This window comes from Camelus bactrianus, chromosome 27 (assembly GCF_048773025.1).
Source record: "Camelus bactrianus isolate YW-2024 breed Bactrian camel chromosome 27, ASM4877302v1, whole genome shotgun sequence".
NCBI lineage: Eukaryota > Metazoa > Chordata > Mammalia > Artiodactyla > Camelidae > Camelus > Camelus bactrianus.
The window spans coordinates 9,378,954-9,392,284 of NC_133565.1; positions in this window are offsets into that span (position 1 = coordinate 9,378,954).

Here is a 13,331-nt window from a genome sequence, read left to right on the forward strand (position 1 = left end):
TTCCATTTCTCTTTTCTGGACCTTGGGACAGGGAGCCGTACATCTGTGACGGGAACCATCTTTACTCCGGTAGAGAGCCCACTTTTTCAGGAATAAGCATGGAGAGTAAGAGTGCGGTGATGGTTTCGTGGTTCAAAGCGGAAGGCCGGATGACAAACGGTAAGAACATGCTTCTCAATGAAGCCGAGTTATGGCAAGAACATAAAGCTGCGTATAGACAGGGAAGGGTTCCAAGTCGACCGCTCGAAAAAATTCACCAATCATGTGTCCATTTGATTGGGAAACAAGTAAATACCTCAAAAATGGGAAAGACATGGGATTAAGAAGTGGTAGTGAGCAATGAATTCCAAGATGTTTATACCTATATTTTCATTGTGAAAGTAACAAACTTCAAGCAACTGTCTAAAAAGTAGTAAGTGTAGCTCGGGCGCGCACTCACACGCACAATTGGGAAGAGCAGAGAGGTAAATTATGTGAAATGTATCATGATTGAGAAACAAGATCTAATAGATGATTTCATTTTTGAGACTGTTCTAGCAATACTGGTCCAATTACATTTAGAATTATGAACTTAGAGATGATTTATAAACATTTAGAGAGAATTTTCATTAGAAGGCAATATAGCTTCCAAATCATTGAATAGAAAATTAACCTCAAAAAGAATTCATCAATCCATCTATGAAGGAGTAACGGAGACCATGTTTACCATCCTAGAATCAACCCCAAGTTGGATAAAATATATGAAGCAATGATATTTAAGACACGTGAAAACCAACATCCCCTAGGACCTCGTCCTGCCACCCTCATACCAAGGGTGCTAGGCCTCCTACTGCCACTACGCAGGATGTCAAGAAGGCGGCGACATTGCCTCCCTCTTCTCCTGCTGCAGAGCCGGTCCTGAGCAGTCCCGTTGCAGGTTTCGGCAGGCAGCTCCCAGAAGCGCTCTCCAGGGCCTCGGTCCCTTTTAGTCACCAGCGAAGGAATCGAGGATGAGCAGTGAGCCTCCTGACTCAACGAAGATCTAGGAACCTATCTGATTTCTGAGCAGCCCTTTACCCTCGTCTGCTGTCTGGTAGTCTCCACCCGACATGCAGAGTCCGCTGCTTTGGCAGCCTGCACGCTGTCACCAGCCCATCAGAATCTGTTCCCCCGGGCATGAGGCCAGGCGCGGTCGTGAGCAGGGCTCCAGGCCTCTGGAGCCACGCCGCTTGGACTGCGTCCCGGCCCTGGGCTCGCGAGCTCCATGCCCTTGGTTGAGTCAGTTAACATCTCGAAGCTAGATTCCTCATCAGTAAAATGAAGACATAATCAATATGGGGGAAAAAGTCACAATCTTTGGGGACTACATTACTGGTGATTGAAGATTATTTTCATTTTCTATTATTCAGTGAGGGACACCATACAATTTTTACTACTTCAGACTTCAAAAGGACAAATTCTACTATTATTAAAACGAACGCTTGCACGTACACACAAACGCACGTTCGGACACACTGACTCTATTCCACATACATCCCCACGCACACACACGTGGACTCATGGACCCCACGCACACTAATTATATACACACAACCACACACGTCCTCAGACACGCACACACACGTCAAGTCACTGTCACGTACCACACACGTCCCCAGGTGCAGGCGTGCGCACACGCACACACACGCGCACACACGTCACACACACCTTTGGCGTCATTCCAAACCAAATTACCATCGAGGGTCTCAGTGTCCATTGTTTCATCCGCTCAGAAGCTCCTGCCTTCGGGGCGTGAAGCAGGAGCCCCTCCTCTCTGGAGGTGCTCTTTCCCTCTTGCAGTCTCAGCAGAGCCAACATAACTGCTCTGGACATTTGCAAGTGCAGGGCCAGAGCATCCCTGGGAGTTCCCATCCTTAATATATGTAAACATTTCAAGTGCAGTAGCTTCTAAACTCCTGCCTTTACAAATACACATTCATCAGAAGGGGGAAGGCCAGGCTGAACTTTACAAGTCCCAGACATAGGGGAGTCCCGCAAAGAAAGTGACAGTGTGGGGAGAGCCGTTTCCCAGTCTCACACCACTAGTCTGACCCTTTTCTTCCCAATGCTGGGTCCATCCCATGCCCCAAGTGGACTTGGATGTACACAGGGGGACACTCGGACTTCACATCCGGGCTCTGTCCATACCCTCCATGCCAACACCTGCCCGTTGACCTCTCTGTGAGCCCTGGGAAGCTGAACTCCGGGGAGAGCCGGTGCAGACAGCAGAAGTTGTTCAGGGGCTGCTGGGGCAGGGCATTCGGGTCATGGATTCCAGAGCCCGGGGTGGAGCCAATGGGCGTGTCCCCTTGGCCCTGCAGCCTCCACCCCATGGAGGGCGTGGCCAGAGGGAGCGTCAGGGCCTAAGGGACCCTCTGTAGTGCAGGACCCAGGGCAGCATGTGGGTGGGGGTGGGGGGCCCTTGCCGGGGTCTAAGGGTCGAAGCCCTAAGGAAGGGAATGACGGGGCTGGAAGGTATCCTCATTCCCATCAATTAAACAAACAAAAGCTCACCGCAGGCGAGGGTGGGAAGGCTTTTGTTAGAACAATGGAAGGTGCTAGCCAGACTTCTGGCCGGAGAGGGCTTGGGGGCTTGCCAGGCTGATGAGGAACCCAGAGGCCATCAGCCTCTAAACAACGCCCCAATTCCTCCGGGTGACACTGAATTGCAGTGAGACACGGGAAGCACGATAAACACAGGCCGGAAACTCAGCAGCCTGTTGCTTGGTTCACTGACCTTCTGACGACCCCACTGCTAGGAGCCTTTACCGCATCACCCAGGACTGACCCGGCTCACGATTGCAGCTGATTTTCCACAGGTGGCATCACTTGCTGGTGACACGAAGCAGGCAAGTTAGCCACCTCCCAAACCCTCAGGCTCCTCCTGGGAGGAGCCTGCCGGCCCCCAGTCCAGCCACTGCACCACGATGCTCCATAGTGCCGCTCCCGGTTTGCTGCCCCTGCCTCTAGCTCTGGCTGGAACCTCGCTGGATTGTCGATAAATGTCACCCGTGCACCATGTCTAAGCTTGGGGTCCAGATGTGACCGTGGCTCTTTTCTTCTTCCCATCGATGGGTTGTTCGGGCTTCATGATATCATGTTGTCAGGAAGGCCAGCACCGCCCCCTTGAGGCCTCCTTGAAGACACATGGAAGCATAGGACACAATGCAGCCCATCTCTTTTTTTTGTTAAACACCTTTATTGTGGTATGATTTCTGTTCCGTAAATTATACACATCTCACATGTAGTATTTGATGAATTTTCATAGATGTCTACACCCAGAAAACCATCACCACACTCAAGATAACTACCATTTCCATCACTCCCCAAGAGGGGCAATTTTCCAATACCCAGATTTACCCCTTCCCACCCCCTTCCCTCCCTGGTAACCATAAGTTTGTTTCTCTATGTCTGTGGGTTTCTTCCTATTTTGTCATTCAGTTCATTTCTGTCTTTATTTTTTTTTTGTTTGTTTCAACATGGAAGTGGTATCATATAGCATTTTTCTCTTTTCTGGCTTACTTCACTCAGAATGACTAGCTCTGTGCCCATCCGTGTTTTCCGCAAATGGCATCGTTTTATCCTTTTTCATGGCTGCGTAGTATTCCGCGGCATAAATACCCATTACTTCTTTCTCCAGTCACCAGGCGATGATCGTTTGGGTTGGGTTCCACGTCCTGGCTATTACAAAGAGGGCTGCTGTGAGCATTGAGGTGCATGTGACTTTTTGAATTCCAGTTTTCTCCTGACGTTTCCCCAGGCGTGGGAAGGCTGGATCATAAGGTATGTCCATTTTTAGTTTTTTAAGGAACCTCCATCCTGCCTTCTCTAGTGGCAATGCAGCCCGGCTTATTGAAGCAGAGCAGTGCTCATTAAGTAATAGGTATTTCTAGAGTTCAGACATGAAGTGCAGTGAGCTTGGGCTGTTCCCGATGAAGAGGGCAGTCTGGAGGCAGGGCTGCAGGAGAGTGACCAGGGGAGTGTGGTTCAGGCAGGATTGAGACCACGTGGGGACATGACAGGCTAGGATAAGGAGCCTGGGCTTCCAGTCATCCCTTGGTAACCATGGGGCACTGGTTCCACGACTCCCCACGGATTCCAACATCCATGGATGCTGACGCCTCTTTTATACACTGACATACGACTTACATGGAATTACAAGCATCCTCCCGTGTACTTAATTTTTTACATACAAACATTTTTTTTTGTCCAAGTGATAGTCATTTCACAATGTTGTGTCGAATTCCAGTGTAGGGCACAATTTTTCAGTTCTACGTGAGCATACGCATACGTTGATTGTCACATTCTCTTTCGCTGTGTCCTCCTGTGTACTTTAAGTCATCTCTAGGTGACGCGTGGTATGGAAGGCAACGTGAATGCTATGTAAGCAGTTGCCGGTGTGTTGCAAGTTCAAGTGTCGCTTTCTGAAACTTCCTGTTTTTATCCAGAATATTTTCAGCCCACAGTTAGTTGAATCTGCTGGATCGGGAGCCCCTAGATACGGAGAACCCCCAAGCCCTTCCCACCTCCTACATTGCCACTGTAAGCGCTGAAGGGGACCAAAGAGAGGAGAAGAGCGCCCTCTAGCGGCTGGAAACGCTGAGGAATTTCTTCAATGTATGCAGTGCAGGAGAGAGGTTTTCCGGCCAACTAGCCCCAAAGGTGGGCCCGCCTGGACAGGAAGGAGGAAGGACGGTAGAGGAAGCCCGCTTGGACACTTCCTGGAGCTAGCTGGTTGCAGTGAGGGACGCCGAGGCACTGGGGACACGTCGCGTGGGGCGGGGCAATCCTGGCTGCCAGGTGCACGGTTCACGCAGCTGGCACCCAGTTTGCAAGATCAAAATAACAAGGAATGGGGGTGGGGGGAAGGGGCTGCCTCAGCACCGGGATCCTGACAAGAGCCAGAGCGCCGCGACCTCAGCTAATGCGGCTCCCCTAATAAGCCAGAAAAAGGGAAATCTCAGGCAACATATTGAAGATTCCAACACAGCCACACGGAGAACTCGATCTCTAAGCTGACAAAATGGAACCATCGGAACCAGGAATCTTTCCATTTCTCTTTTCTGGACCTTGGGACAGGGAGCCGTACATCTGTGACGGGAACCATCTTTACTCCGGTAGAGAGCCCACTTTTTCAGGAATAAGCATGGAGAGTAAGAGTGCGGTGATGGTTTCGTGGTTCAAAGCGGAAGGCCGGATGACAAACGGTAAGAACATGCTTCTCAATGAAGCCGAGTTATGGCAAGAACATAAAGCTGCGTATAGACAGGGAAGGGTTCCAAGTCGACCGCTCGAAAAAATTCACCAATCATGTGTCCATTTGATTGGGAAACAAGTAAATACCTCAAAAATGGGAAAGACATGGGATTAAGAAGTGGTAGTGAGCAATGAATTCCAAGATGTTTATACCTATATTTTCATTGTGAAAGTAACAAACTTCAAGCAACTGTCTAAAAAGTAGTAAGTGTAGCTCGGGCGCGCACTCACACGCACAATTGGGAAGAGCAGAGAGGTAAATTATGTGAAATGTATCATGATTGAGAAACAAGATCTAATAGATGATTTCATTTTTGAGACTGTTCTAGCAATACTGGTCCAATTACATTTAGAATTATGAACTTAGAGATGATTTATAAACATTTAGAGAGAATTTTCATTAGAAGGCAATATAGCTTCCAAATCATTGAATAGAAAATTAACCTCAAAAAGAATTCATCAATCCATCTATGAAGGAGTAACGGAGACCATGTTTACCATCCTAGAATCAACCCCAAGTTGGATAAAATATATGAAGCAATGATATTTAAGACACGTGAAAACCAACATCCCCTAGGACCTCGTTCTGCCACCCTCATACCAAGGGTGCTAGGCCTCCTACTGCCACTACGCAGGATGTCAAGAAGGCGGCGACATTGCCTCCCTCTTCTCCTGCTGCAGAGCCGGTCCTGAGCAGTCCCGTTGCAGGTTTCGGCAGGCAGCTCCCAGAAGCGCTCTCCAGGGCCTCGGTCCCTTTTAGTCACCAGCGAAGGAATCGAGGATGAGCAGTGAGCCTCCTGACTCAACGAAGATCTAGGAACCTATCTGATTTCTGAGCAGCCCTTTACCCTCGTCTGCTGTCTGGTAGTCTCCACCCGACATGCAGAGTCCGCTGCTTTGGCAGACTGCACGCTGTCACCAGCCCATCAGAATCTGTTCCCCCGGGCATGAGGCCAGGCGCGGTCGTGAGCAGGGCTCCAGGCCTCTGGAGCCACGCCGCTTGGACTGCGTCCCGGCCCTGGGCTCGCGAGCTCCATGCCCTTGGTTGAGTCAGTTAACATCTCGAAGCTAGTTTCCTCATCAGTAAAATGAAGACATAATCAATATGGGGGAAAAAGTCACAATCTTTGGGGACTACATTACTGGTGATTGAAGATTATTTTCATTTTCTATTATTCAGTGAGGGACACCATACAATTTTTACTACTTCAGACTTCAAAAGGACAAATTCTACTATTATTAAAACGAACGCTTGCACGTACACACAAACGCACGTTCGGACACACTGACTCTATTCCACATACATCCCCACGCACACACACGTGGACTCATGGACCCCACGCACACTAATTATATACACACAACCACACACGTCCTCAGACACGCACACACACGTCAAGTCACTGTCACGTACCACACACGTCCCCAGGTGCAGGCGTGCGCACACGCACACGCACGCGCACACACGTCACACACACCTTTGGCGTCATTCCAAACCAAATTACCATCGAGGGTCTCAGTGTCCATTGTTTCATCCGCTCAGAAGCTCCTGCCTTCGGGGCGTGAAGCAGGAGCCCCTCCTCTCTGGAGGTGCTCTTTCCCTCTTGCAGTCTCAGCAGAGCCAACATAACTGCTCTGGACATTTGCAAGTGCAGGGCCAGAGCATCCCTGGGAGTTCCCATCCTTAATATATGTAAACATTTCAAGTGCAGTAGCTTCTAAACTCCTGCCTTTACAAATACACATTCATCAGAAGGGGGAAGGCCAGGCTGAACTTTACAAGTCCCAGACATAGGGGAGTCCCGCAAAGAAAGTGACAGTGTGGGGAGAGCCATTTCCCAGTCTCACACCACTAGTCTGACCCTTTTCTTCCCAATGCTGGGTCCATCCCATGCCCCAAGTGGACTTGGATGTACACAGGGGGACACTCGGACCTCACATCCGGGCTCTGTCCATACCCTCCATGCCAACAGCTGCCCGTTGGCCTCTCTGTGAGCCCTGGGAAGCTGAACTCCGGGGAGAGCCGGTGCAGACAGCAGAAGTTGTTCAGGGGCTGCTGGGGCAGGGCATTCGGGTCATGGATTCCAGAGCCCGGGGTGGAGCCAATGGGAGTGTCCCCTTGGCCCTGCAGCCTCCACCCCATGGAGGGCGTGGCCAGAGGGAGCGTCAGGGCCTAAGGGATCCTCTGTAGTGCAGGAACCAGGGCAGCATGTGAGTGGTGGTGGGGGTCCCTTGCCGGGGTCTAAGGGTCGAAGCCCTAAGGAAGGGAATGAGGGGGCTGGAAGGTATCCTCATTCCCATCAATTAAACAAACAAAAGCTCACCATATGCGAGGGTGGGAAGGCTTTTGTTAGAACAATGGAAGGCGCTAGCCAGAGGTCTGGCCGGAGAGGGCTTGGGGGCTTACCAGGCTGATGAGTAGCCCAGAGGCCATCAGCCTCTAAACAACGCCCCAATTCCTCCGGGTGACACTGAATTGCAGTGAGACACGGGAAGCACGATAAACACAGGCCGGAAACTCAGCAGCCTGTTGCTTGTTTCACTGACCTTCTGACGACCCCACTGCTAGGAGCCTTTACCGCATCACCCAGGACTGACCCGGCTCACGATTGCAGCTGATTTTCCACAGGTGGCATCACTTGCTGGTGACACGAAGCAGGCAAGTTAGCCACCTCCCAAACCCTCAGGCTCCTCCTGGGAGGAGCCTGCCGGCCCCCAGTCCAGCCACTGCACCACGATGCTCCATAGTGCCGCTCCCGGTTTGCTGCCCCTGCCTCTAGCTCTGGCTGGAACCTCGCTGGATTGTCGATAAATGTCACCCGTGCACCATGTCTAAGCTTGGGGTCCAGATGTGACCGTGGCTCTTTTCTTCTTCCCATCGATGGGTTGTTCGGGCTTCATGATATCATGTTGTCAGGAAGGCCAGCACCGCCCCCTTGAGGCCTCCTTGAAGACACATGGAAGCATAGGACACAATGCAGCCCATCTCTTTTTTTTGTTAAACACCTTTATTGTGGTATGATTTCTGTTCCGTAAATTATACACATCTCACATGTAGTATTTGATGAATTTTCATAGATGTCTACACCCAGAAAACCATCACCACACTCAAGATAACTACCATTTCCATCACTCCCCAAGAGGGGCAATTTTCCAATACCCAGATTTACCCCTTCCCACCCCCTTCCCTCCCTGGTAACCATAAGTTTGTTTCTCTATGTCTGTGGGTTTCTTCCTATTTTGTCATTCAGTTCATTTCTGTCTTTATTTTTTGTTTGTTTGTTTCAACATGGAAGTGGTATCATATAGCATTTTTCTCTCTTCTGGCTTACTTCACTCAGAATGACTAGCTCTGTGCCCATCCGTGTTTTCCGCAAATGGCATCGTTTTATCCTTTTTCATGGCTGCGTAGTATTCCGCGGCATAAATACCCATTACTTCTTTCTCCAGTCACCAGGCGATGATCGTTTGGGTTGGGTTCCACGTCCTGGCTATTACAAAGAGGGCTGCTGTGAGCATTGAGGTGCATGTGACTTTTTGAATTCCAGTTTTCTCCTGACGTTTCCCCAGGCGTGGGAAGGCTGGATCATAAGGTATGTCCATTTTTAGTTTTTTAAGGAACCTCCATCCTGCCTTCTCTAGTGGCAATGCAGCCCGGCTTATTGAAGCAGAGCAGTGCTCATTAAGTAATAGGTATTTCTAGAGTTCAGACATGAAGTGCAGTGAGCTTGGGCTGTTCCCGATGAAGAGGGCAGTCTGGAGGCAGGGCTGCAGGAGAGTGACCAGGGGAGTGTGGTTCAGGCAGGATTGAGACCACGTGGGGACATGACAGGCTAGGATAAGGAGCCTGGGCTTCCAGTCATCCCTTGGTAACCATGGGGCACTGGTTCCACGACTCCCCACGGATTCCAACATCCATGGATGCTGACGCCTCTTTTATACACTGACATACGACTTACATGGAATTACAAGCATCCTCCCGTGTACTTAATTTTTTACATACAAACATTTTTTTTTGTCCAAGTGATAGTCATTTCACAATGTTGTGTCGAATTCCAGTGTAGGGCACAATTTTTCAGTTCTACGTGAGCATACGCATACGTTGATTGTCACATTCTCTTTCGCTGTGTCCTCCTGTGTACTTTAAGTCATCTCTAGGTGACGCGTGGTATGGAAGGCAACGTGAATGCTATGTAAGCAGTTGCCGGTGTGTTGCAAGTTCAAGTGTCGCTTTCTGAAACTTCCTGTTTTTATCCAGAATATTTTCAGCCCACAGTTAGTTGAATCTGCTGGATCGGGAGCCCCTAGATACGGAGAACCCCCAAGCCCTTCCCACCTCCTACATTGCCACTGTAAGCGCTGAAGGGGACCAAAGAGAGGAGAAGAGCGCCCTCTAGCGGCTGGAAACGCTGAGGAATTTCTTCAATGTATGCAGTGCAGGAGAGAGGTTTTCCGGCCGACTAGCCCCAAAGGTGGGCCCGCCTGGACAGGAAGGAGGAAGGACGGTAGAGGAAGCCCGCTTGGACACTTCCTGGAGCTAGCTGGTTGCAGTGAGGGACGCCGAGGCACTGGGGACACGTCGCGTGGGGCGGGGCAATCCTGGCTGCCAGGTGCACGGTTCACGCAGCTGGCACCCAGTTTGCAAGATCAAAATAACAAGGAATGGGGGTGGGGGGAAGGGGCTGCCTCAGCACCGGGATCCTGACAAGAGCCAGAGCGCCGCGACCTCAGCTAATGCGGCTCCCCTAATAAGCCAGAAAAAGGGAAATCTCAGGCAACATATTGAAGATTCCAACACAGCCACACGGAGAACTCGATCTCTAAGCTGACAAAATGGAACCATCGGAACCAGGAATCTTTCCATTTCTCTTTTCTGGACCTTGGGACAGGGAGCCGTACATCTGTGACGGGAACCATCTTTACTCCGGTAGAGAGCCCACTTTTTCAGGAATAAGCATGGAGAGTAAGAGTGCGGTGATGGTTTCGTGGTTCAAAGCGGAAGGCCGGATGACAAACGGTAAGAACATGCTTCTCAATGAAGCCGAGTTATGGCAAGAACATAAAGCTGCGTATAGACAGGGAAGGGTTCCAAGTCGACCGCTCGAAAAAATTCACCAATCATGTGTCCATTTGATTGGGAAACAAGTAAATACCTCAAAAATGGGAAAGACATGGGATTAAGAAGTGGTAGTGAGCAATGAATTCCAAGATGTTTATACCTATATTTTCATTGTGAAAGTAACAAACTTCAAGCAACTGTCTAAAAAGTAGTAAGTGTAGCTCGGGCGCGCACTCACACGCACAATTGGGAAGAGCAGAGAGGTAAATTATGTGAAATGTATCATGATTGAGAAACAAGATCTAATAGATGATTTCATTTTTGAGACTGTTCTAGCAATACTGGTCCAATTACATTTAGAATTATGAACTTAGAGATGATTTATAAACATTTAGAGAGAATTTTCATTAGAAGGCAATATAGCTTCCAAATCATTGAATAGAAAATTAACCTCAAAAAGAATTCATCAATCCATCTATGAAGGAGTAACGGAGACCATGTTTACCATCCTAGAATCAACCCCAAGTTGGATAAAATATATGAAGCAATGATATTTAAGACACGTGAAAACCAACATCCCCTAGGACCTCGTCCTGCCACCCTCATACCAAGGGTGCTAGGCCTCCTACTGCCACTACGCAGGATGTCAAGAAGGCGGCGACATTGCCTCCCTCTTCTCCTGCTGCAGAGCCGGTCCTGAGCAGTCCCGTTGCAGGTTTCGGCAGGCAGCTCCCAGAAGCGCTCTCCAGGGCCTCGGTCCCTTTTAGTCACCAGCGAAGGAATCGAGGATGAGCAGTGAGCCTCCTGACTCAACGAAGATCTAGGAACCTATCTGATTTCTGAGCAGCCCTTTACCCTCGTCTGCTGTCTGGTAGTCTCCACCCGACATGCAGAGTCCGCTGCTTTGGCAGACTGCACGCTGTCACCAGCCCATCAGAATCTGTTCCCCCGGGCATGAGGCCAGGCGCGGTCGTGAGCAGGGCTCCAGGCCTCTGGAGCCACGCCGCTTGGACTGCGTCCCGGCCCTGGGCTCGCGAGCTCCATGCCCTTGGTTGAGTCAGTTAACATCTCGAAGCTAGTTTCCTCATCAGTAAAATGAAGACATAATCAATATGGGGGAAAAAGTCACAATCTTTGGGGACTACATTACTGGTGATTGAAGATTATTTTCATTTTCTATTATTCAGTGAGGGACACCATACAATTTTTACTACTTCAGACTTCAAAAGGACAAATTCTACTATTATTAAAACGAACGCTTGCACGTACACACAAACGCACGTTCGGACACACTGACTCTATTCCACATACATCCCCACGCACACACACGTGGACTCATGGACCCCACGCACACTAATTATATACACACAACCACACACGTCCTCAGACACGCACACACACGTCAAGTCACTGTCACGTACCACACACGTCCCCAGGTGCAGGCGTGCGCACACGCACACACACGCGCACACACGTCACACACACCTTTGGCGTCATTCCAAACCAAATTACCATCGAGGGTCTCAGTGTCCATTGTTTCATCCGCTCAGAAGCTCCTGCCTTCGGGGCGTGAAGCAGGAGCCCCTCCTCTCTGGAGGTGCTCTTTCCCTCTTGCAGTCTCAGCAGAGCCAACATAACTGCTCTGGACATTTGCAAGTGCAGGGCCAGAGCATCCCTGGGAGTTCCCATCCTTAATATATGTAAACATTTCAAGTGCAGTAGCTTCTAAACTCCTGCCTTTACAAATACACATTCATCAGAAGGGGGAAGGCCAGGCTGAACTTTACAAGTCCCAGACATAGGGGAGTCCCGCAAAGAAAGTGACAGTGTGGGGAGAGCCGTTTCCCAGTCTCACACCACTAGTCTGACCCTTTTCTTCCCAATGCTGGGTCCATCCCATGCCCCAAGTGGACTTGGATGTACACAGGGGGACACTCGGACTTCACATCCGGGCTCTGTCCATACCCTCCATGCCAACACCTGCCCGTTGACCTCTCTGTGAGCCCTGGGAAGCTGAACTCCGGGGAGAGCCGGTGCAGACAGCAGAAGTTGTTCAGGGGCTGCTGGGGCAGGGCATTCGGGTCATGGATTCCAGAGCCCGGGGTGGAGCCAATGGGCGTGTCCCCTTGGCCCTGCAGCCTCCACCCCATGGAGGGCGTGGCTAGAGGGAGCGTCAGGGCCTAAGGGACCCTCTGTAGTGCAGGACCCAGGGCAGCATGTGGGTGGGGGTGGGGGGCCCTTGCCGGGGTCTAATGGTCGAAGCCCTAAGGAAGGGAATGAGGGGGCTGGAAGGTATCCTCATTCCCATCAATTAAACAAACAAAAGCTCACCGCAGGCGAGGGTGGGAAGGCTTTTGTTAGAACAATGGAAGGTGCTAGCCAGACTTCTGGCCGGAGAGGGCTTGGGGGCTTGCCAGGCTGATGAGGAACCCAGAGGCCATCAGCCTCTAAACAACGCCCCAATTCCTCCGGGTGACACTGAATTGCAGTGAGACACGGGAAGCACGATAAACACAGGCCGGAAACTCAGCAGCCTGTTGCTTGTTTCACTGACCTTCTGACGACCCCACTGCTAGGAGCCTTTACCGCATCACCCAGGACTGACCCGGCTCACGATTGCAGCTGATTTTCCACAGGTCGCATCACTTGCTGGTGACACGAAGCAGGCAAGTTAGCCACCTCCCAAACCCTCAGGCTCCTCCTGGGAGGAGCCTGCCGGGCCCCAGTCCAGCCACTGCACCACGATGCTCCATAGTGCCGCTCCCGGTTTGCTGCCCCTGCCTCTAGCTCTGGCTGGAACCTCGCTGGATTGTCGATAAATGTCACCCGTGCACCATGTCTAAGCTTGGGGTCCAGATGTGACCGTGGCTCTTTTCTTCTTCCCATCGATGGGTTGTTCGGGCTTCATGATATCATGTTGTCAGGAAGGCCAGCACCGCCCCCTTGAGGCCTCCTTGAAGACACATGGAAGCATAGGACACAATGCAGCCCATCTCTT